Below are 26,803 nucleotides of genomic sequence, written 5' to 3' on the forward strand. Positions count from 1 at the left end.
ATGTAATAACGTTTCTTTGTTATATTTTACTTTTGTATTATATACTTGTGATTCTTATGTGATGATGGGCAGCAATCACAATTGTGTGATGCAATTATGTATTTGGAATTGCCGTATTTTAGTCATGATACTAACGTGAATCTGTTGATAATTGTTTTCTATTCTGTTACTCGGTAGGATACTTTCACTCTACTTTCTTTTAATATCATAACGGGGGCAGTGTTCTTATTCATGTGGATGCTGGGTTGATTAGTGTTATGAGAGATGCATGTCTTGGTATATACTCTCTATTTCCAAACTAGCTTTTCTAGCTTTATCCTTATTTTCCACTAAATTAGGGCTTCAATATGATATTCTGGTTTCGCTTTATGGCTCTGGAATTATTTTATATCCTTACACATAACATTGAGGTAGGTTTAAAGATTCGGTAGGTTGGTCTTATCTACTTATACTTTTCAATATGGGGCTCACAAATTCGAGCCTGTTTCTGGACGATTTTAGCTAATATGGCGCCCGGGATTACTTGTTGTAGTCCGTTGTTTATTTTGTTTGCTCCATTCCATTGCTTAAAAGCAAGATGGAGCCTAACGCCGACGTGCTGAAACTGCAGAACGGAATCGTAACTGGATTCCTGCCCACGCTAACACGTGACTTCTCTACATTACCAAGGTGAGCCAATTCTTGTGACCCGGTGAGGTGAAACAAACCTGGGGATTGGGTTATTATACTTTTGTTCTCTCTCTGATTTTTTCGTATTTCAGTTTGTTTAGATCAATAGGTGTATACACACACCATTTAAGAATATTATCGTTCCATACAGGGATATTGATTCAGGTAGGTATTTATACTTACAGGCTTTTGGTTACTATTGGAGCCATTATTTCGACCGGGATCATTTCTCATAATTTTATACCTTATGCATCTATTTAGGAAAGTTGTTACTTCATGACTTGTTTGATCTACATATTGATTTCGTTGTGTATCCAATTACAATACAGAGGTACATTCCTCTTTCTGGAATAGCTTTGGAACTGCAACATTTGGGCTTTTTAGGCTTTGCGCATTCTGATCACAACTATTTTGGCTTTTATTATGGGACTATCCTTTCCTATTTTTTACGGTTTTGTTTTTCACTTTGGTGTCATGACTCAGACTGTCACTTCCAAGCTCTTAGGTCTAATAATGAAATGTGGAATTTACAAATTGTATATGAAGAGTCATCACTTGCTTGTCAACTTTGTGGCTCCTTCATCTTTAAAACATATGTGTATCACAGTTTTTTGCTGAGAAATATTGAACGGTTTTCTCACTGGGTTTTGGTGCACTTCACCATTGTATAATGAATGGCAATTATTTTGCTCATTAGAAATAAAGCTTGTTTTGTGCTTCAAAACTGTAATTGTATCTCTTACAGCCCTGACGAAGTCATGGGGAACAATTTACCTCACGTCGAAACACGCGTTGGCTGTTGCTTGTTGACTGTTGCTTGCTCTAACAAGTTTGAACTTTCACTTCGGAGGATAAAATGGAATCATGATAACCAATCACGGCCTTTCGAATCCTGAATGTTTTTGAAGATGATTTAATTTCATATACATATGGACTTCTAGAACTAATGTTTTTTCTTCTATTCACAAGTGCCTTGACTTCTGTTGTTTAGTGTAAACACAACTTAGGTTAGTCTAAGCTTAGCTCATTCACATTTAAAGTGAGAGATAGAGGAAATTTTCACAAATTCCCCCCTGATGATTTTTAAATCAGCACTCTGTTTCTTTATTACAAAACATAATTAAGTAATTTTGGATTCTTTTTTTTCATCCAAATCCTTCAGGGTGTTTGTAAAGTTGCTATCCTATCGTTGCTACCCTATCTCAAAAGCTATCAGGAGTTTTGCTTTATGACAACTAGGGGCCTAAAGGATCTATTGTCCTCTTATCATTACCCTAACTCGCAATTCTTTCAAAGTTTGTCAGTAGCTCAGTGTGAATAAGCCATTGATGTGACTTGTTTAAGTCTTCAGGGCGGCGCGTCAACGTCATCAGACAATTACCAGAGTCAAACCTGATTTTGGCAAGATATGTCCAGCTTGTACCTGAACACGTTGATTGACCTGTCCCTCCCTTTTTGGCTGTTTGGAGCTGACTAAGCTCTTCACAATGTCAGTTTGTTCTGGTTCTTCTAGGTCACTATCTTCCCAGTCTTTGGTTAGCTTTCCTCAGATTGACCTTGGTGTCCTTCAAGGGGCTTGTGATCTCTGTTCCTTACATGGCTGTTTAACTCTTTGTGGTGAAGCTTCCTTCTCCCACACCAATGTCTACTTCTTGTGGCCTTTGTGAAATCAGAGTGGTTGCTGGAACAGCAGCACTCTTATCAGTCTCTTCCTCCAGATAAGGCGCGTCTGAAGGAGACTAGGGATCCTCCGCCTGGTCCCCTCTTCTTTTGAAGCCTCAGACACCTCAAATCTCAAGGAATTAGTAGATGTTGGCTCAGTTTCTTCCTCTTAGTGCCTTGCCTTCTTGGTATGGGATCCAATTCTGCAGACCAACACATTTGGCAGCAGTGTTGGCCCTCTCCAGGACTCCTCCAAACAAGACTTGCATGCGCTGATTGATGTGAACTTAATCACCAGGGTTCAGGTCCTGTCCTGCAGAACCTCGGGTGGCTGGAGTTGCAGCGTCGACCAGAAGGAAGTTAGAACACACCAAAGCCTTTACAGCACCCAAGGACTAGGTAATCTGTGATATTCACAAGAGCTGCTGCTGGGATGGAAGGTATTCGCATAGCTCTCCCCAACAGCACCTTGATGGAGCAGATATGTTAATTAAGACATTTGTAATGACTTATGTGTGTTTATTAATAAGAAGTATGCATGGAGAAATTAATTTTAGAAAAATAATGTGTGCGTTTGAAAATGTGACCTCGGGGAGTGGTCACTATGTGTATTAACAGATGCAAAATAATGAAAAAATGAATAAGAAAATGCACTAATATGTCATAACAAAATGTATAACTTATGTTTTATATTAATTCATCTTCTGAAATTAGCCGGACTAAGGGCCTGGTTTCACTGGGCCTGCTTGCTTTGAACATGAAGAATTTGAGTGTCTTGCACAGGACTGGTACCTGGGGATGGCAACCTTGAACCGCTCAGAGTTCAAGCCGCTCACCTAGAACATTCTGCAGATGTACCAATGGACAGGAGATGATGAAGATAATTTGATACAATTATGTGTAGTGTCGGCTAAATGTGCTTTCCCAGGACTTGAACAATAGAGGCACTGACTAAAGACTCGTATGCAACAATTTCATTACCTGAAAAGCCGGATGATGTTCTCATCGCAAGAAGAGCCAATCATTTTTATGGGACACAAGACATATGCAAACTCAAAGATTTGGTAAATAAAAACTATAGGCTAGAGTCATAACTTTGGTTAGACTGACCAATTAACAATTAGTGGGATGGACTGAGAGACCCTCATAAAAAGTCAGGAGACGCTGTCCGAGGCGTTGATATTGGGCTCATACTCTGTGAGCCTGATCTGTAGCTGACCATTGATGACCTGAAGATAAAGACTGACTTGTTGCTGATCCATCTTAGATAGGTAGCTATATAATGTGACTGATGATTTTGTGCCTTTTCTTTCTAGGTACCACCTGCGCCGTTTTACAGAGATTCACTCTTAGGCTGATTTTTTTCCAAAATAATGCTTTTCTCTAAATTGTTTTCGCATGAAGAACACCCTGCTAATGCTAATCTTGGTTAGGTAAGCTATTAGGGGTGACGTGGACAGTGACAAATGACTGACAAACTTTATTGCTGAATTACATTGTTAATGCTGATATTCATAGCTTCTGTTGTTGCTTGGGGGCATATGGTTTCCTTCAAGAGAATAATGGCTTCTAACTGATTAATAGAGAATTGATTGAATAAACTTTGAACTAACAGATGACCTAGAATTGTAAGCAATAGGGAAAAAAACTTGGAAACCTTTTTTCATGAGTAGTGGTTATTTCTTATTAGTATGATCTCTATTGGGGTTTCATAAGGTGGTTATCTTGATTATTGATGTTGATTTCTGGTTCAGTGGTTACTGCATGACTAGGATACTCCATGTGATTCAAAAGGTTCATCTACCTATACACGCCCCTTGTAAGTTTACTTACTGAGGACCAGGCGCACTATCAGTTTTTGGTAGCAAGGATGGTTAGTTTCCTTGGAGAACTAGTTATGTGGTGATTACTGACTATGATACTAGTCTAAGTTAGGGTTAGTTGTTTGTATTTTATGAGATTTGAATTTTGTTTTTCTGAAATGGCAATTGTAGCAAAGATGATGTCCCCTTAAGCCCAGAATTGACTTTCCCAGATCCTGGATCCTGCTAAGTAGAGCGTGTTTTGTGATAGTGCAAAAGTGGTAGGTTGCACTTGCACAGGTTTAAGCAAACTGCAGGTGAATTGTGAGGTATAGTAGGGAGTCTGCGTACTCCAGTTGAGGTTAGTAGGGGTGTGCGTACTCTGTAGTATGAGAGTAGGGAAGTCGTCGAACTTCATACGTGTATGGCGCTTTGTGCTCCAAAATTATCCACATGGTTGTTGGTGATGTACGGACCCTGCGTGGTCCAAGACTCCGGAGTAAAATGACAAGTTTAGGAGACACTTGGTTATATGTTGTAATCTGTCTGGTTTAATAGGTTGATCGGGCGTGGTCAACAAATCGGTGTGTGTATGAATTGAGAAAAAGAAAAATTTGAATGGGATTTGGCGAGTTCTATGTGCACCAGGGCAGACCCATTGATCAGCTGAGAGTAAAATTTGCGGGTCGAATTTTGCTTGCGAATGTGGGAGGCTGAGAAAGAGGAATAGCTATATGAGCAGAGAGAGCCATTAGTGAAAATCTGTAAGGTCTCTGAAGCGGTTGTGTCCCTTCCTGTAGTAAATCAGCAGGTTTGTTTTAGTTATTGGTTTTTGGTAAGTGCTCGCAATATTTTGCATTAGTTCTGTGAATTGGGTAGAGGAGGATGAGCCGCAAGACTTTGTCAGCCGCTGTGTGTGAGTGTGATGTCAGAGTGTGCCGTGCTGGGATAGGTCAGTTACTGAGAAGACCCCCGAGCGGATTGGCAGCCGTCCGTAAGAGGCAATTGGTTGAGTAAGCGGTTGAAGGGAATTTTGGGAGTAAAAGTCATTTTATTACTGAAACACAAGTAAACAAAGCAGGTAAAATTAGGTTTTTCAAGGCATTTAAGAGTGCGATGAAGAGTGATACTTACATTAAGGCATCAGTGGGGAGCCGACCCCACCGGAAGATTCTCCAGCTTATATCGTGATGGCGGAGCGAGGTGTAGCACCATGTTTATGGTTAAAGCAATAGTTTAAGTTAACGAAAAATCAGGGGTCTTTAGCGTTTCCAGAGCATGGAACATTTAATTTGAGAATTTTGGATGAATTGTGAATGTCATTGTACGACATGAATCCATTACCTAGACCAGCACAGTTTGAAGCCTTAACGGTTTGGGAGCTAGTGGCCAGACAGCAACAAGAGATGAAGTTCAAGAGGAGGATGAAGCAAGTAGAAAAATCATTAGCTGAAGCTAGATGGGATTGGGAGCAAAAGAGATGGAGAATGGTGACATTACAGGATGTCAAACTGTTTCCTGCAATTACAGAGGGAGACGAGGCAGAGGAGGAAGATAGTGCTAAAGAGGATGAGAGTGGAGGGAGAAAGAAAAAGAGAAAGTCTTATGTGGCTGATGACGATTTTGATGTTGAGGATCTCATTACCCAGCTGTTAAGAGAGAGACCTCCACCTTTAACGACCTATTCGGGGGGGTCCAGGTACTAGTGCTGTTGCCACTACAGCTGCTCCGGCATAAGTCCAGGGAGCCGGGGGAGCTGTGCACCCAGAAGGCAGACAGATACCAGGGGTAGCACAGAGTACACCTTCAGTGCAGAGAATTTATCCAGGTGTGCCAGTTCTTGAGACAGCGTTGAACATAATGATGCCGAGGGAGCAAGTGCTTCCGAAGCCAATGCTGGTTCAGACAGACCCGACACCTACGTTAATGCCTTCGGTGCAAGCACAGGGATTGCCAAAGTTTATGCCACTGACAGGAACACAATCAGATATTATACCAGTCATGAATCAGTCAACGGGGGTAACATTCCCACCAGGTGCGAGTGTTAGGGCAACTCCAGATGCAATATCGCTACCAATTACTGTTGGTCCAGTGGTACCCTTATTTGCGCAGAAGAAATCAGACGCAGGGAAACAGAATGAACTGTCACAGATTCTCGTGAGGAGGGGAGTGAGTGATCCTGTGCAGATGATGTTGTCTGCAGGACAACCATTCAATGGATCTAGACCATTATTGGATCTTAGTCCACAAAATGCAGTGAATGGCCTGAATGTGAGTCAGAGTTTGAAACGTTTGACCCCACAAGCTCCAAGTACAGTGGTGCAACAGCTACCCATGCCAAATGCGAGCAACATTTAATTTCAAAGATTGTCAGCTCAGCCATTGAGTGAGTGGGTACATAGTCTAAACACACCTCAGAATGCATCCAAGGGTGAAGATCAGATAATTCGGGTGAGGTTGAATATAGAAGCAACCAAATTAGTTGAGGGAACAAATGGGTGTGAACAGATTAGAATCCTACACAGAAGAGGAGCTGAGGTACTTATGCCCAAAGATTACAAGAGAAGTGAGTAAAATACATAAGAAATTGGCAGAGGTAGCAGAAAAACATGACATTGACATTGAGAAAACAAAGCATTTGAAACACAGGTATAGATTAGATTTTGAGGCAAAGGATTTTGAACACATGAGATCAGCTGGAATGAAGGCACACTTGAGAGAATTGCTGCAGAGTGTGCAGATTTGGGGCACATTGGAGAAGTGGGAAGGTAGCTGGACAAAGAAAAAAGATAAACAAAAATGGGATTCACAAGAAGGGGCTGATGGTGTTGACAAGGGAGAATCAGTTAAGATGCTTTCGATGAGAGAAATTCCAGGAGGGCAGTTTGTTCATGTTCCATGGGACAGGAGTGATATATTGTCATTTACAAATGATTCTCCAAAATTGAGAGAAGCCGGTTTGAGTGGTATCAACAGACAAAAATATTTGTGAAGCTTTCCAAATGTTTGTGGAAAGACTTGAAGATGCTATTGAAATAGTGGTACCAGCTGACTTGTGGGTCGAGTGTAAGAGAGCAGTAGACTGGCTGACAAATGAGCCAGAAAGGGATAGAGTAACAGGTGCTCCTTCACCTGAGGTAATGAAAAATTATTACAAGGTGATTGAGTTCCTGAAGACGAGGATTTCTCCCAAAAACATTGATTGGCAGCGGATTGATAGAACGGTCGAAGAGTCTAAAGAGTCAATACATACCTACTATGAAAGATTGTTGAAAGAATTTAAGGAGTACAGTGGTAAGGAAGCAATTGAGCCGAAGGACATGTTGCATTTTGTGTTTAGATTCGTTGAAGGTTTGAGACCAGAAGTAGGGCAGATGATTAAGAATCATTTGATTTGCTGGCAGGCAAAACCAATTGATGAGTTGCAATATGCAAAGTATTGTAGCGATTATATTGAATTGAAGCAGAAATAATTGAAGGAAAAAGCAATGGTGATGCAAATAAAAGCAGCTCAAACAGCAGTGCAGGGAGCTATAGGTCCGCCTATGCCGCCGCAGCAGAGAGCTGCTATGTTTCAGCCTCAGATGAGAGGTAGAGGACGTGGAATTGATATGATGCGTGGTCTGGATTTAGGGACTGTGGTTGTTCAGAATGACATGCAGGGAATAAAAAAGATGTTACCATGTCATTTATGCAAAAATGTGGGACACTGGAAGCAGGAGTGTCCGTTGATGACCCAGGATGGTGTTGTTCAGCAAGGTGATGTCAGTACATTTCAAACTGTAAAAGTCCCAAGAGTGAAAGGATTTATTCCTAATGTTCAGAATCGAGGACAGAATTTCTTACTGGTGCAGCAAATGCAGTTGCCACGTGCACAATTCACCCAATTACAACCAGTACAGCAGCAGGTCCCTATGGTAGCTAGAGAGCAAATTCAGATAACTCAAGCCCTGATGGAGCAGCAACAGGTGATGCTTACTCAGCAGGTCACAGGTCAAAGACAAGACAGTAGTAAAAACACAGTACATCAGTTTTCATTTTACAGTGAGGATGAAATAAACGAAGAATGGATGAGTGACAGTTCAGATGAAGGAGCGTGTAAGCTTGCCACTGCCCGAGAAGTAGATCAGAGAGGACCTTTTGTGAAGGGGAAAGTGATGGGTTACAAGGTCTCATTTCTGGTCGATACAGGAGCTACGCCCTCTACAGTAAGAAGCATAGCAGTCCCAAATGTACCTCTTTCGGGCAGGACAGTTCAAGTTGTGGGTGTGGAGAATAGAGAATTGACCAATCCAATCACAGAACCAGTGCCGATTGAAATTGGAAATTATCGAGGACTGCATAGATTTGTGGTGTGCGATTCAAGTCCTGTATCCCTATTGGGAAAAGACTTACTGTGTAAGACAAAATGTTCCATCAATTGTTCAGATACTGGAATAGAGGTCCAGACGAATAGTGATGATGAAGAAGAACAGGTGACTGAAATGATGGTTAACAATGCCTATGGAGAATACCCATTAATTGAGTTTTTCCCAAAGTTTACTGTGAAAGAATTGCATGCAGACTTGCAGAGGACAGTGAAGGAAGAGGTCTGGGATTTGACAGTGAAGGAAGTAGGTCTGATTAAGGGAGTGGAGCTGATTAAGGTCACTTTGAAGCCAAATGCAGTATTCCCGCAGCTTCCACAAAATAACATGGCACAATATATTTTAATATAGGTGGCACAAATAATTGGAGACTTTTTAAAACAAAGAGTGTTAAAAGAAGTGCTGAGCATCCCATGTAATTCACCGATGATGGGTTTGAAAAAGCCATGTGGGAAAGTAAGAGTTGTACAGGACTTGCGAAAAGTGAATGACATGGTGGTTAAATGTTGTCTGGTAGTGCCCAATCCCGCAGTAATACTTTTTCAGATTCCTTGCGATGCAGAGTTGTTCACAGTAGTAGATCTGTCACAAGCTTTCTTTTGTGTGCCTCTTCATGAGGATAGTCAGTTACTTTTTAGTTTCAAATTCCTAGCAGAGTCTACCGCTGGTGCAGGCTTCCCCAAGGGTATACGGAGTCACCTTCACTGTTCAATCAGATCTTGAAAAAGAACCTGGAGTCATTGGAACTGCCATGCCAATCGATTCTTGTGCAATACATTGACGATTTGCTAATTGCATCCTGAATGAGGGACGAATGTAAACACGACTCGATTGCCTTGTTGAATCATGTGGGAGAATTTGGACATAAGGTCTCACCTGTGAAATTGCAGTGTTGCCAAAAGTCAGTGAAATAGTTGGGACATCAGATTGAGAAGGGATTAAGGAGAATTTCAGGAGAAAGAATTACCGGAATCCTTGCGGTGAAGTCCTCCGACTTCACAGAGAGATGTCAGAATGTTTATCAGAATGGTGGGGTACTGTAGACAGTGGATTCCAAATTTTGCTGAAATTGACACATAAGAAAGTTACAGATCCCATTACCCTAGATGGGAATCAGATGAGGGCATTCACTGAATTGAGAGAGAGTTTGTGCAGAACTCCAGCGTTGGGAATTCCTGATTACACAAAGCCTTTTACATTGTTTTGTCATGAATGTGATGTTATTTTTAAGCTACCTTGGACCCGGTCGAAGCAGCTTTACCAGGTTGTCTGCGTGCAGTTGCCGCATTTGGTCAAAGTCTTTCCCAATGTGAGGGGCTAGTCATGGGATACCCTTTGATGGTAATGGTACCACACTCTGTTGAGATTTTACTGACAAGGACGAAAACTCAATATTTGACGGGTGCAAGACTGACAAGGTATGAGACTAGCATACTGGGTGCTCCAAATGTAACATTGAAAAGATGTACAGTGTTGAATCCAGCGACTTTGCTTCCAAGTGACACAATTGAAATTGAAAAAGAGGAAGATTTTGAGCATGATTGTCTTGAGGTGACTGAGCTGTGTACAAAACCAAGGCCTGATATTAGAGACACCCGTTTAGAAGAAAATGACCAAATTGTCTTTGATGATCGTTTGTGTCTCAGAGATGGAGCAGGCACCCTGAGGGTAGGGTATGCTGTGTGCACAATTACAGGCACACTAGAAGCTTCATGGCTTCCAAGTGTATATTCAGCACAAATAGCAGAATTAGTAGCTCTTACTAGGGAACGCTATGTTTCTGCAAGATTAAGAGTCACAATTTACACTGACAGCCAATATGGATTTGGAATTGTTCATGATTTTGGCCAGCTGTGGTCGCAACAAAGTGTTATGACCTCTACTGGAAGTCCAGTAAGAAATGGCTACCGAATAAAAAAGTTGTTGTACGCAATTCAGTTACCTGAAGAAATCTCTGTGGTAAAATGTAGTGCACATCAGAAGGCACAGGATTACATTTCCTTGGGAAATGGATATGCGGATCAAGTCGCAAGGTTTTGCGCATTGAACTGTATATCGTTCAAGGACAAGTGGGAATTAATGCCTGGAGAAGAAAATAACAAGTTTTGATTTGAAAATATTTGACATGCTAGAGGAATTGAAAACATTGCAAGAAGATGCTGATAAAAAAGAGAAACACCTGTGGGTCAGATTAAAGTGGATTCAGAGATCAGATGAAATTTGGGTTTTTGAGGAGGGTCAGATGGTGTTGCCAAACAATTTGTTTACTCAGATGGCCAGGTATTATCATGGCCAAGCACATATTGGAAGAGATGCCATGGTTAGATTGTTCAAGGTTGATTGGTTTAATCCAAAGCGCAGACAAGCAGCAGAGGCAGTATGTCATCGATGTGTAATCTGTCAGCAACTAAATGTGGGAAAAGGGACAGTGGTAAATTTGAGCCACATTAGAAGAGCAGGAGGACCATTCAGCGAAATGCAATTAGATTTTATTGAAATGCCCGCATCTGGTGGATTGAAGTATGTGCTGGTGATTGTGTGTGTGTTTAGTCATTGGACTGAAGTATACCCCACACATAGGAATGATAGTTTTACATTTGCAAAGCTGTTGCTTAGAGAGTTAATACCACGGATTGGATTTCCAGTCTCTTTAGAATCAGATATGGGAACTCACTTCAATAACGAAGTATTCAATCTCTTTTGTGCAGCATTATACATTGAGCAGAAGTTGCATTTCAGTTACTGCCCAGAAGCATCAGAACTTGTAGAGCAAATAAATTGTACACTGAAATCAAGAATTGCCAAAATGTGTGCCGCAATAAATTTGAAGTGGCCAGATGCATTACCTTTGGTATTGATGTCAATGAGAAATATACCTGACAGAAAGACAGGACTGTCACCCCACGAGATTCTCAAGGGCAGAGCAATGAGGTTACCAGCAATTCCAACAAATGCTCTGGTCAATATTACAGATGATATGGTGTTGGACTACTGCAACGGTCTGGCTGATGTGGTTCGATAATTCTCTCAGCAGGTGCAGGCTGTTACCCTGGCACCCATCCATGACCCAGGTCCCAATTTGGGAGCTGGAGATTGGGTTGTCAACAAAAAGCATGTTTGAAAGATTTGCCTAGAGCCCCGTTGGAAGGGCCCATACCAGGTGGTGCTGACAACTACAACAGCTGTGAAGTGTGCAGGACTGCTGAACTGGATACATATGAGCCATACCAAGAGAGTGGCATTTCCGCAAGAATAAGTGTTGTTGAGAGCACCAACAGCGGCAAAACAAGTGGCTCTTCCTGAGCCAGAACCAGAGCAAGCTGAGCTTGAAATTGACCCAGGGATGGTGGAAGACGTGTCAATCACCTCAGTGAGAGACAAAGGTGCAGAAATACAAGAGGGTGAACAAGAGTCTAACTCAACTGACACAGCAGGAGAACCAAGCACAAGAAGGGTTCTCCCAAAAGTAGATGGTGCTGAAGCACAAGCAGAGCAAGTACCAGATCGAGAGAGGGAAAGAGTTGAGACGGATCAAAGCCAAAGTGGTCTGACTCCTCCTAAACCCGTTGCAGGTTCATCAAGAAAAAAACACCATAGAAAAAGAAAAGAGTCCAATTCTGAAAAGAATATTACCAGAAGGGACAAGTAAAATTGGCCTCAATCGCAATTTGGAAAGAAGAAAGAATTGGTCATAAATGAGCCAATAGAGGAAGAAGTAGATACTACAAGAAAAGACAAATTAAGTGAAGGAGAATTAGGGGGAGAATGATTGAAAAGAAAAAAGAGTAGCAAGTCGAAGACACGCGGGTCCTGAGTGGGCATATGCAGCAACAAGTGATTGGCAAAATGAGTTCATGTCCTTTTGCTTTGACTGAGAAGTTCTGAATCAGTACTTTGATGCAACTTGAAGAGAATCAATAGACTGAGTTGTTGAGCTAATCTGAAGAAAGATTTAAAAGAGAGACTGTGGAAATAAAACCGAAAAAGACATTGATAACTTGATATGACATTTGAAAACCTGGATGTGACAAGCTGCTAACCAATTTTGACAAAGGAGAAAAGGGTTCCTGTGTGTGAAAATTGAATTGTAGAAGAAAAAGTATTTTTTAGGTTTTGATTTTTGATTTTTCCTGTTGCACTTTAACTAAGAGCTATTTCTAGTTTCTGATTCTTTACAGATCATGGCTGAGTTAAATAATCGCGCTAGGGATGTTAGGTATTGTAGGTATTTAAGTGGTGGAGTGGCAATTATGTGTGGAATAATGTTTATAATAATGATTGTGGGTATATCTATTCATGAGATGAAAAAAACTGTCTTTTCCTTGCTGGACACCCAAATGTCACTGGCATCCCTCACTCATCCGATTCTTTCCCATTTGGCTTTCTCCACCTCTGGGGCAGTATGCTGCAGTTTTCCAAGCTCCCTGAAGGCATGTACAGTAGTCAGTAAAATGTTAAATACAATTTCTTCTTTTAAATTACATAGTTCATCCAAATGGAAGGAGCTGGACTCAAGCAAATTATCGAGCAATTTAATCTGCATAATGGTTGCCTTTGGTTACAAAATCACTGTCACTATTGTGTTCACTATAGCAATTTCCTTAGGCATTTGCAAACAATGTAACAAGTTCAAAAAATACAGCCCCTTCCTGATGGGGGTACCAGCAAAGGTCAGGAATTCTCTCTGTGTCCATAGCTGGCCGAAATCTTGCACAACTCCAAACCCATACTGGCTGTCAATATAAATGGTAACTTGTGAACCTTCCGAAGTACAGCAGGCTCTGGAAAGGGCAGTCAGTTCAGCTACTAGCACATACTTTACATGGCACGAGTAAGGCGCTTCCACAACTCTTAAAATACGGTGTCGGTTTCTCAAACAGGGCCTATCAACAATAAGCCTTTGCGATGCAGTGGGCCCCGTGTTTGCTGGAGTTAGAGCTATGAGAGTTTTAAATTCCGAACTGAACTTTTGTTGCCACATAAATTGAAAATGAAAAGCAAAACAGTTGACTTAAGCAAGCCGATTCAAAGTACCAGGGTCACCATGAGCAAGAAGGAGAGACACAAAAGTAAAAAGAAGTTTGCTCGCAGGTCAAACTTATAGGCAAACATGCAGTTATCCATATAACAGTGTCGATGGCCAAGGTGGTGACAAAACTGCCCCAAGGAGGGACAAATGGAAAGCATTTACCAATTATAACAAAAGATTTTTGAAAGGCAAACCCATGAACGAGTGATAGTGATGGGCAATCAGTGGGTGTTGTTAAAAGCCCACAGATAGATTACAGCAGGCCAGAGCGCTTGCGTGCTCGACCTAAAAAGGGTATGATCAGATTCAGGAAGAGGTACGTCCAGTATGTCACTGGTCTCAGTTTTGTGCACAACTCAGTAACACTAAAACAATCATGGACTAATTCGCTGTCATCATCTCCTCTGGGGTTGGCAACAGGGAAGTGTGTTTTAGTGTATTACACCTCTGAATGGAAACATTTTATGGTGCCAAAGTGATTCTCTCATAGGAGGTTAAAAGGCTATTTGTTAGATGTTGAATTCTGGTACGGGTCATGAGAGTCTCAATCGAATGGAGCACCATGACAATTAGGGGGTAGCCCATCACTATACCCTCAGTTTGCTGAATACTGAGGCCCCCTACTGCAACTGCTTCGAGACAGGCAACGCTGCTGCCACTGGGTCAAGAATAGCTGGAAAATACCCAGTGTGTTGCTTATTCTCCTCATGGGCTTGTGTTAGTACAGGCAGAGCACATCCATCTCTTTTCATAACAAAAGAGTACAAATTATTTCATATAGTCTGGCATTCCAAGAGCGAGTGCGCTACAAAGCAGATTATTGCGCTCCTGGAAGATTTCAATGCTTTCATCATCCTTTAGTACTGCGTCATTGACATCAGTGTGTGCCAGCCTGACTAAAGGCTTCACCACAAAAGAAAAGTTTGGGATCTATTGTTGGCAGTCGCCAACCATGCCCAAAAATGTCCTCTGAGTAGTTGGGAACATCATCTTAAAGATTGTTTCTATGTGTTCTTGGGACACTCACTCCCTTCTCTGTCTGATGTTCTAGGTACATGACCTCCTTCTGTCAGTACTGCAGTTACTTGGGAGAGACCTCATGCCTGTTCTCACTGTTCTCAGCCAATGGTTGATCAGAGCAGTTGTGTCTTATTTGCAATTTTCCTTGGTCATAAAGGCGATCAAGAGTAGTTACTGTATTGTATTAAGGCCAAACTAAATGGTAACTGCAGAGATTCAAAGTTGTTTTGAAGTATTTGCTTGAAGTATGATGGACTTTCAGTGTACCCTTGTAGAGATCGATACCACACAAGTGTCTTTTCTTGGAACCAGAACTCAAAGAGAAACTGTCTCTCTTTGTTTAATGGAACCAAGAAGAAGACTTGACAAAGGTCACTGGCCATGAATTAGTTGGCCTCTTGTAGAATTTGCAACAGGATCACAGCAGGGTTTGGTACCCAGGATAGCATGGAATGAAAATGTGGTTAATCTTTTGGAGGTCATAGACAGTCCTCTACTTTGTGTTTTCTTTTTGTAAGACCATGAATAGGGAGATTTATGGACTCCAGATGAGTTCCTCCAAAATGCCTTGTTATATCATTCTATCAATGACAAGGGAGATCCCTACAGTGGCTTCTGGTGTTATTTTAAAGATGAGTCTATGGAAAAGCAGCACTGGGTCAGTGTGATGCTATTAATTGTGTTTGACCAATGACTTTGTGTTTCCCCACTGCGCATATTAGTTGCTCAATGTTCACCAGTAGCACATTATGGGGGTCATTACAACATTGGCGGTAAAAGCCGCTTACCGCCGTGCAGAAGACCGCCAATACACCGCTGCCGCGGCGGAAGACCGCCACAGCTATTATGACACACATCACGGAATCAGCCGAAATTCAGACACCCACACAAGTCCGCCACACCAATGGTCAGCGATAAATATGCGGAAACAAATCCTCCACCTCCACGCCAACATAAACACGCCCATGCTATTACGACACACGAATCCACGCTGCGGTCTTTCAACCGCGGCATTCCATTGGCGGTACACACCGCAGCGCTCAAAATACACACACAGCTCCAAAACACCGCCACATTGAACAATTCAAAATACACACACCTGATACACATACACACACCACTCCCACACACCCAACACAATATAAAACACACACCAACCTCACCCACAAACTCCTACGACCACAAATTAGAGACGAAGGCCAGAGAGAGACAGCACAGAATACATAACACCATCACACAGAGGCACACTACACCATCACCCACACAACATCCACGCACAAAACACCACATACCACTACACTCACCACACTCATCAACACATACACCACCCCACAGATCACACACACCACCCCATGTCACGCCAAAGACACCCCCGCTTCTCCAGGAGGAGCTCAGGGTCATGGTGGAGGAAATCATCAGGGTAGAGCCACAGCTATTTGGCTCACAGGTACAGTACACATCCATAGCCAGGAAGATGGAGCTATGGCAAAGAATAGTCAACAGGGTCAACGCTGTGGGACAGCACCCAAGAAATATGGAGGACATCAGGAAGAGATGGAACGACCTACGGGGGAAGGTGCGTTCCACGGTCTCCAGGCACCACATCGCGGTACCTCTGACTGGCGGCGGACCACCACCTCCTCCCCCACAACTAACAACATGGGAGGAGCAAGTCTTGTCCATCTTGCATCCCGAGGGCCTCGGAGGAGTCGTTGGAGGAACGGACACTGGTAAGTCTAATCTTCACTATCATATCCCCCACCCTACCTGCATGCTATCACACACCCCCACCCTCACACCCTCCCCTATCACCCTAACTCCTCACTAATCTACCCATAACACCAACCACCCATCCCAACCCCAAGACTTGCATGACACAACTAAGCATGGACACCCCTCACTAAAGCAAGCCCACTGCACAGACTCACAACACCCCCCAACCATCACCACACAAGCCCCCACACGAGAATGCCTGCACTGGGGTTCATGCACACCCAACCATTGCACACCATGAAACACACACATGCAATAATCATGTACTTATACCCCAGCAGGAACCCGAAGGAACGTCACCACACCAGAGGGTCCAGACAACACCACTCCACCCCCAGAAGAGGCCCACAATGACGACAGCAGCTCTGCCCTACTGGATCTTGATGACCTGCCCGGACCATCGTGGGCCTCAGGACAGACGGTTCCCCTTGCCCAGCCACAGCCCAACACCAAGCTTCCACCCTCTGGTAACCCCAGCACAGCACCCACCCAGCTGGCCCATACCTCCCTACCCAGGACAGGTCAATCAGCGGTGTGTCCACCACTACAGGGTACCCAGGCTAACCCACCACCCCAACAACAACAGAGACCTGGGGGCAGTGGTAGTGGGCACACGGTCCAGGGGACGGAGGCACAGGAACACAGGGGAACTGGGAGACCTGTTGTGCGACAGAGGGAGGACAGGCCAAGGGAACCAACTCTCCACGAGGCCCTATCCTCCATCATGGGAGCATACCACCACTCCCAGGAGACGATGGCAACAGTCCTGGACAAGTTGCAGGAGACCCTGTGTCTGCAGGAGGAGCAGTATTTGGGGTTCAGGGAGGAGCTCTGGACCATCGCCTCCGCCCTGGGCACCATCGTAGGGGTGCTGACGGACATTCAAAAGACCTTGAGGGACACCGTGGCACTCCAAGGGGCCCCTGACACTAGCCAGGACGATGAAATGCCCACCACCTCCGCCGGCGCTAGTGGACAGGACGCCCCACCACAGGACCACCACACCAGCACCCCACCCCGTGCAGACGGACAACCACCACGAAATCGGGCCATGAGATCCAGGAACAGGACAGAGCAAGATGGCAAGACCCCTGCCAGGAAATAAGACTACCCTGATTTTCCCCCCACTGTCCCACTTTGTCACCCTGTCCAGATTGGAACTGCCCCAGCTCCACTTCCAATGCCCAGATGTGCAATGTACCTGTGAGACTAATAGACTGGACTCTGCCATGGACATTCTTCCACCATGACCTCTCCCCAGTTCACAACCCCCCTACATTTTTATGCACTTCAATAAACACCCTTGAAACCTTAATAATATTGGAGTCAGTCAATGATTGTGAACTTTGTATTGTCAATTACAGTGTTAAAAAAGGTTACCCATTGGAAGGTCAACATACCAATGTCACACATCACAAGCCTTTCAAGGGTGCAAGCTGTTGACACGTAGGTTACCACATTAGTGAAACTGAAATGGAAGGGGACAACTCAGTTACCAAATAGGGAGTGAAATGTAGGTACAGGATAGAGGTAGACGTGTGAAATGTAATATAATGTGAAACATGAAATTGTACTCACCTGTGTCTCATTGAAAATATTGCTGTATGACTGACTCCCTGTTGTCGTTTTCATCTTCCTCAGCTTCCTCCTCATCACTGACCACATCCTCCTGCAGAAAAGGCACCTGGCATCGCAATGCCAAGTTATGGAGCATGGAGCAGGCGATGATGATGTCGCACACCTTCTTCGGTGAGTAGAATAGGGACCCACCTGTCATTTGGAGGCACCTGAACCTGGCCTTCAGGAGGCCGAAGGTCTGCTCGATCACCCCCTAGTCCGCCCATGGGCCTCATTGTAGCGTTCCTCTGCCCTGGTCCTGGGATTCCTCACTGGGGTCAGTAGCCAGGACAGGTTGGGATAACCAGAGTCCCCCAATAGCCATACACAGTGCCTCTGGAGTTCACCCATCATATCAGGGATGCTGCTATTCTGCAGAATGTAGGCGTCATGCACTGAGCCAGGGAACATTGCATTTACCTGCGAGATGTACTGGTCTGCCAAACAGACCATCTGGACATTCATGGAATGATAACTCTTCCTGTTCCTGTACACCTTATCATTCCTGCAGGGGGGGGGACCAGAGCTACATGGGTCCCATCAATGGCACCTATGACGTTGGGGATATGTCCAAGGGCATAGAAGTCACCTTTCACTGTAGGCAAATCTGCCACCTCAAGAAAAATGATGTATCTCCTTACGTGTTTCAGCAGGGCAGACAACACTCTGGACAAGACGTTGGAAAACATAGGCTGGGACATCCCTGATGCCAGGGCCACTGTTGTCTGAAAAGACCCACTTGCAAAGAAATGGAGCACTGACAGCACCTGCACGTCAGGGGGTATTCCAGTCGGATGGCGGATTGGTGACATCAGGTCTGGCTCCAACTGGGTACATAGTTCCCAGATTGTGGCACGGTCAAACCGGTAGGTCACGATGACATGTCGCTCTTCCATTGTCAACAGGTCCACCAGCGGTCGGTACACCGGCGGATTCCCCCATCTTCCAATATGTCCCAACTGACAGTGCCTAAGAAGGACAACAGAGAAAAAAATGTCAGCAATCCTCCAGGTATGTACCCACAGTCACACACAAGACTACACCAGACAATTAACCCATCCGGGAAAGGTTTTGAGTGTAGGCCTCGGTATGTGTGACGCAGTAGTAATTGAAGCCATGTGGCCCCCTGAAATGGCGGCTGCCTGACCTCTAAACTGGGACAATGGAATTGTGGGGTAACTGCGCTGCCGTTGGACACCGTCGCGGTAGGCGGTCGTAGAGCGCAGCGCAATGCTGCATTGGTTAACATTGGACCCTATGGGTCCCAGGAGCCAATGAACAGTTGCGCTGGCGGTGATGATGCGCACCGCCGCGGACGTCACCGCCACGGACGTCACCGCCATTTTCTTCAATCACTAGATACCTGACCTTCGACAGGAGAGGACCTACACTGCTAGTGCTGCTGTGACCTCGGTCTGGAAGCGACGATGGCTGCTGCGTCGGGGAAAGGGCCCCTGCCTTCACTGCACAGGAGTTGGAGAAACTTGTGGATGGGGTCCTCCCCCAGTATACGCTACTCTGTGGTCCTCCAGACCAACAGGTTAGTACACAGGGAGCACGTTGTATGGGCTAGGCCTGGGTGGAGAGGGCTGGGTGGATGAGGGAAGGGTGCAGAGTACATAGAACAGTCATGCATGGGGAGGAATGGGCCACAGGGATAGAGTTGGGAGGGGGCCAATTACAACGACGGTGCAGTAGGTAATGACTGTTCCTCTTTCCTTGTGCATGTCATGTAGGTCAGCGCCCACCAGAAGAGGGACATTTGGCGTGCCATCGCCAAGGAAGTCCGGACCCTGGGGGCCCACCATAGACGGGAGGACATTCGCCGCTGCAGCAAGAAGACGGCGGAGGCTCAGCTGGGGATGGCCTCCCAACGTGGGAGGGGTGCCCGTCGCACCATGAACCCCCTGATGTTCCGGATCCTGGCGGTGGCCTACCCGGAGTTGGATGGGCACTTAAGGACATCACAGCAGACACAAGGGGGTGAGTACAACCTCATTCTATGGACTTTGCGTGCTGTGGAGCTGTCTGGGTGGGGGTGGTGGGCTGTGGGTGTCCCTAGGCCAGGGCGAGTTAGGTAGGCAAGGCCCCTCCATTATGTAGGCCATGTGGCACTCTACCCCAGCTCAAAAAAAAGGCAAATTGATGTATAGTTGCCCCTTTGCCATCCATGTGGGCAGATTTCTACCATTGCCATGTAGGCCATATCCCAGAAATTGCATGTGCAGAGGGCAGGAGCACGGCGTAATGCAGGGGGCTGCTGCGTTTGTCTTGTCCACCAACGGTAGCAGTATGCGATGCACTAAAACTCTCTTTCTTCTGTCTCCACCCTTTTTCTGCTCTCCCTGTCCTTCTGTACATCAGCATCAACAGGCGGAGCTACAGTGGCCCCGGAGCACGAGGGAGCTGCATTCCACATGGCCATGGAGGGCCACACCACAGACTCTGAATTCACCAGTGGGACGGAGGGCGAGGGGAGCTTCACGTCGGCCACAGGATCACCAAACAGCGACACGGACTCGTCCGCCGATGGGAGCTCCCCTGTGGTGGCGGCACTATCTGTGCACCCCACTTCTACAGGTACAGCCGCCACCTCCCCTACCAGCACCGCCCTCCCAGCAGCCCCTCAGCGTTCGTCCCGTGCCCGCTCACCCAGGAGGGTGGGCATCACCTTTGCCCCAGGCACCTCAGGCCCTGCCCCAGTCACCCCTGCTGCCCTCAGTGAGGAGGCCATTGACCTCCTCAGGTCACTCACTGTTGGGCACTGTACCATTGTGAATGCCATCCAGGGTGTAGAATGAGAGTTGAAACACGGTAATGCATTCCTGGAAGGCATTCATTCTGGTCAGGCTGTCCTTCAGCGAACCCTGCAATCTCTGGCCTCAGCACTGATGGCAGCCATTGTCCCTGTGTCCAGCCTCCCCCCTCCAACTTCCTCCACCCAGACCCAATCCCCTGTACCCCAGCCCATCCCAAGCACACCTACAGACCAGCATGCACACAAGTCAACACACACAAGTAGCTCAAGCAAACATAGGCACCACACACACCACAGGCACTCACACAAGCATCAGACCCATACAGACACAGCAACATCCACTGTCTCCACTGTGTCCCCCTCCTCCTCTTCTCCCTCCTCCCTCCCAGTGTCGTCTATACACACACACCTGCATGCACCACATCTACAGGCACCAGGACACCCAGCACCACAAGCCGCTCACCTGCACTCACCACCTCCACTGCCATTTACACGTCCCCTGTGTCCTCTCCCAGTGTGTCTGTGACGCCCCCTCCCAAAGTACACAAACGCCGGCAATCACTCACCCAACATCCAGCCACTTCACGACAGCCTCCAGTACCTGCACCCAAAACAGCTAAAGTGACACCTCCTACAACCACCTCCTCTTCCTCCACTCCCAGAGCCCCTCCAGCTACCCATCCCAGTGTACGTCAGAAACTGTCCCTATGTCAAATTGACCTTTTTGCCCCCCCCCTCCAATTCATCAGTCCCGTCGTAGCGCCTCAGCCAAAAAGCCTCCAGTACCAGTGGTGCGTGTACCAGGTTTTTGGAGTGCCCCGTCCACCAGGGAAGGCAGTAGGACCCTGAGCCAAGGCACTGTCAGCCCACCCCCTGTAAAGGCTCCGAAATTGGAAAGTGGACAACGGGACCGTGTCAAGACTCCTGGTGGGACAAACAGTGAAATGGGATCCAAGGCGATTGGTGAGTCATCTGTAACTCAAAAGAAGGTGGGGAAGGTCCCGAGGAAGTCTCCCCAACCTGTTGTGAGTGTCACGGCGGAAAAAGTGCGCCATCATTTCCGGTGGTCCAGACACAACCGCCAGCACCGTTGTTACTGGTCAGGAGACCACCGCCAGAGTCACAGCCCAGGAGGGCCCAAGTATCGTCACTGGTCTAGAGACCACCGCCAGAGTCATAGCCCAGGAGGGCCCAAGTATCGTCACTGGTCCAGAGACCACCGCCAGAGTCATAGCCCAGGCGTCGTCATGCCACACACCAACGTCCAGTGTGCCGTTCGTCATGCCACACACTAACGTCCAGTGTGGAGTTCGTCATGCCACACACCAACGTCCAGTGTGGAGTTCGTCATGCCAAACACCAATGTCCATTGTGGAGATCATCATGCCACACACCAATGTCCAGTGTGGAGATCGTCATGCCACACACCAATATCCGTACCAGAACCGCCATGGCAAAGCACCGCTGAACAAGGCCAAGACAGCCATGGTGAAGATCGCTGAACACGGCAAAGACCGCCATGGCAAAGCACCGCTGAACAGGCCAAAGACTGCCATGGCAAAGCACCGCTGAACAAGGCCAAGACCGCCATGGTGAAGACCGCTGAACAGGGCAAAGACCGCCATGGCAAAGCACCGCTGAACAAGGCCAAGAGCGCCATGGTGAAGACCGCTGAACAGGGCAAAGACCGCCATGGCAAAGCACCGCTGAACAGGCCAAAGACTGCCATGGCAAAGCACCGCTGAACAAGGCCAAGACCGCCATGGTGAAGACCGCTGAACAGGGTAAAGACCGCCATGGCAAAGCACCGCTGAACAAGGCCAAGACCGCCATGGTGAAGACCGCTGAAGAGGGCAAAGACCGCCATGGCAAAGCACCGCTGAACAGGCCAAAGACTGCCATGGCAAAGCACCGCTGAACAAGGCCAAGACCGCCATGGTGAAGACCGCTGAACAGGGCAAAGACCGGCATGGCAAAGCACCGCTGAAGAAGGCCAAGACCGTCATGGTGAAGACCGCTGAACAGGGCAAAGACCGCCATGGCAAAGCACCGCTGAAAAGGCCAAAGACTGCCATGGCAAAGCACCGCTGAACAAGGCCAAGACCGTCATGGTGAAGACCACTGAACAGGGCAAAGACCGCCATGGCAAAGCACCGCTGAACAAGGCCAAGACCGCCATGGTGAAGACCGCTGAACAGGGCAAAGACCGCCATGGCAAAGCACCACTGAACAGGCCAAAGACTGCCATGGCAAAGCACCGCTGAACAAGGCCAAGACCGCCATAGTGAAGACCGCTGAACAGGGCAAAGACCGCCATGGCAAAGCACCGCTGAACAGGCCAAAGACCGCCATGGTGAAGACTGCTGAACAAGGCCAAGACCGCCATGGTGAAGACCGCTGAACAGGGCAAAGACCGTGTGGGTATGAATAGTCCGGCACATCAGGCATTGTTCTCCCATGTGCAGCTGTGACTGTGACAGGACATGTACTTTCACGGGGAGACTCATCCAGTCTGGGCACCAGTCCCACCCAGTACCAGTAGAGAACTGCATCTACTTGCGAAGATGTGTCTTTGCACTCCCCAGGATTGTTCAGTGGGCAAGCCACCCACTGTAGAGACTTGAGAGACTGAGGCTTTGCACTCCCCAGGATGGCACAGTGGGCAACCCACCCACTGAAGTGACTTGAGAGACTGTAAGCTTTGCACTCCCCAGGATGGCAGAGTGGGCAACCCACCCACTGTAGAGACTTGAGAGACTGTGGCTTTGCACTCCCCAGGATACATCAATGGTCATGGAGCCCCGTCGTGGATCTGGCTTCGCATTCATGTGGCTGAGGTGCCCCCCTTCCCTTCCCCCTGAGGTGCCTGTATTGTTTCTATCTGATGCCCCGGCAGTGTTCTCTCGGATTTTGGTCAGGTATCTATTGTGGGCGTCGCCCATGCATTTTTGGACTGTTGGTGCACAGACATTGTTGTGTACATATCTGCACTACTTCTTATATTGTACATTTATTTTTGACAGATTTCGTGATATATATCTGAATATTTTTTAATGAGTAGTATATTGGCACAATACAAAGTTTGACCGCTATTCGCTTTGTCTTTTCATTCTTCCGGGGGGATTGTGGGTTGTTCATGTGATTTTTGTGAATGCATTGGTGTGTATGTTGTAATATGCGAGGGTGGGGGTGGGGTTGTTTGGTGGGTGTCCCCGTAACTTTTGCCTCCCCCTCCCCGTGTCGTAGGTGCAGTACTCACCGGTATGTTCTGCGCCTACGTCGCTGTTGGTCGTAGATGAGCAGGAATGCAAGGGCAGGTAAGATTTGTAGTTCCGGCTCCATGGTGTCCTCATTCCTCGTGGGATGTGTTGAGGTGAGCGTTTTCCCATAGCAAAACCTGTTTCTGCCGTGTTTTTATCCACGGTGAATCCGCCCCGGAAAAGGTGGCGGATTGGTGTGTTGTGATAGTGTGGGCGGTACATTGTCTTCCGCCTGTCTGTTGGCGGTGACCGCCGCGCTGTTTGTCTGTACCGCCGTGGCGGGCGGTGTGTTAAAGTGGCTGTCTTAGTTGGCGGTTTCCGCCAGGGTCGTAATTCCCTTTTTTTGTCCGCCGGCCTGTTTGCGGTAGTACCGCAGCTTTAACACCGTCCACCAGGGTTGTAATGAGGGCCTATATGTTTTGTTCAGTTTAGCCGCCTATTGGCTTTGACATGGCATTAGCCATTACTTTCTGTATTCAGTTTAGCTGCCTATTGGCTTTGACATGATATTAGACATTACATTCTGTATTCAGCTTAGCTGCCTATTGGCTTTGACATGATATTAGAACATGACATTAGACATTACATTTGATATTTAGGTTAGCTGCCTATTGGCTTTAACGTGGAGTTAGACATTGCAGTTGAGAGTCCAAGCTGTATTTTTCCAAGCTATGTTTTTCCACAAGATGAACCAAGCTGTTTTCTTCACACCAGACTAGACCTGATAAGAGAGAGTACATTTGGTGTTTTCCTTTCTGCTCAGGCTTGGGAAGAGGAGAAGTCTAGGAGATCTGGCCAGTCTCCAAAGGCTTGCGAAGTTTTCCCGAGTCTGAGAGGAGGGGGCACGCTTTTGTAAGGATGACTCGGGGCTTCAGAGATTTAGATTCAAATCTGCTTGACTTCAGGCTGGAACTAGGCGCCAGTTGCCAGTCTCCCGTTTGGGTAGATAATCTCTTTCTCGCAGTTGACCGGAGTCATCAACTTGCAGACCCCAGAAAGATGAAGCTGAGTATGTAGGCCCTGCCGCCTTGCTCAAACGGTGATGCATTTAATTTTTTGCTTTGCATTGAATATCTTATATATATAATCTGCTGTGTACATTGCAACTGAGAAGTACTGTGATATATTTTGTTTTCATTGTTACGACTACTTTTACTCATTTGAACGTGTGCTTGAAGTCTATTAATTTGTCTCTCAAGAACTTGTGGGTGGGGAAGAATTAACAACAATAAAGGTCTTCTTTGAACTCAGAAGTGCATTCCAGAGATGTCCTGTAAGCTCTGATACGAGATAAGTAGGAAGGCAGAACAGTCAGAGCATGAACTTTAGAGATTTAGCACCATTAATTGGCTCAGTGTCTCTTCCTGTGAAATCCCAGACATCTTCCCTGAATCTCTCATAAATCCACTGGCAAGTCCTCCTTTGTAATGGTTGGGTGTAACCTGACAACAGGCTACAGGGACTGCAATTTAAATTCAGCGTCAGCTGCTTGGGTTTCATTTCTGACCGCATCCTGCATGCAATATAGGACAACTGAATTTGCAGAGAAGATCACGATCCAACAGGTTCTTTGCACTAGAATCACAAATCACAAACTGATGTTAGTCCCTAATGTCACCTATCCTTACAGGAATGGTGGCAGTTGTTTGGTTGGTACATTGTTAATTTGTAGTGGCTACAACTTGGACTTTCATTCCTGAGAAGGGTAAGTTAGGGACCTCAACTGTTTTAACCACTGAACAGGTGGTGCCTGCGTCTAAAAGGAAAATAACAAAATGTCAGTTAACCTCTCTGTTCACATACGATCCTCTCTGATTCACTTCCAGGACTCAGGCAAGTACGCACTCCTCCTCCCCCCTCAGGCACCATCATTGGTTCTGGTTAAAATCTATGGGTGTCTTAAACAACATGAAAACTGGATCACCTTGCAACATAATTTGATTTTGGGGTACTCTGTGGTTTGGTTGAAGATGTGGAATGTTTAACTCCATCTGCATGGGAATTAAGGAATTTTATAACACCACACTGAGTCACTTTTGGACTTTTGGGGTCGCCATAGAGAGTCTAGATTTTGGGGATAAGCTGTCTCCGGCCTGCTGGTCTTGAACCTTGGGAGTCGTTCATGGTCCTGTCCGGATTGTAATGGCACTCCTGCTTCCAGTGTCCCACCTTGTTACAAATGTGACATGGGTAACCTTCTTTGGAGTACTTAGGCTGGCCCCAGATACATAAAAGTGACCTCCCCTTTTTCCTGGGACATCCCCACTGTCATTCATGCACACTCCTTGCATTGCCATTCCGTACCTGGAGTCTAGGGGCCAGATGTATCATCATCCTGGTTTGCATTTCCTAAATAGTGATTTTTAAGAAATCGCTATTTAAGAAATGCAAAATGGGATGTATGAAAATTGTGATTCGGTAATAGCGATTTCTTAAAAGTCGCAATAGTTGTTACTGAATCGTAATTAGGGAATGGGACTCCATTTATCTTTATGGCCCTATTAGGAATTCGCAAATTAGATAATGCAAACCCCAGGGTGCTGGGGGCCTAAGGACCCCTTTGATGCACCCCAAAAAAATATTTGTGGACATGTAAAGCCCACACATGCCTACGTGTCATTTAAAAAAATGCATTTTTGAAAATTGCACATGCTTACCACCAAACTTGAATTTGTGGTAATTGCATTTCCTAAATGCTAAATTCGCATTTAGGAAATGCATGATACATGATACATGCGAATAGGTAATCGCAAACAGTTATGCCCTTTTTTTTGATTACCTATTTAGGGAATTGCAAATAGCGATTCCCTAATCGCAGTTACAATTTTAAGGAGTCGCTATTTTTA

The 26,803-nt window shown here is 46.0% G+C and overlaps 1 long non-coding RNA gene across 1 annotated transcript in view; it reads left to right on the forward strand.

Annotated features, from left to right (window-relative positions):
* Positions 1-578: 578 nt before the first annotated feature.
* The window catches only part of LOC138245942 (uncharacterized), a 324,752-nt gene continuing 298,527 nt past the window's right edge, over positions 579-26,803 (forward strand). Inside the window, exon 1 of the long non-coding RNA XR_011194193.1 lies at positions 579-669. This is a non-coding gene — a long non-coding RNA (uncharacterized lncRNA). The remainder of the gene's footprint in view (positions 670-26,803) is intronic.

The sequence above is a fragment of the Pleurodeles waltl genome, chromosome 7, assembly GCF_031143425.1.
Source record: "Pleurodeles waltl isolate 20211129_DDA chromosome 7, aPleWal1.hap1.20221129, whole genome shotgun sequence".
Classification (NCBI taxonomy): Eukaryota; Metazoa; Chordata; class Amphibia; order Caudata; family Salamandridae; genus Pleurodeles; species Pleurodeles waltl.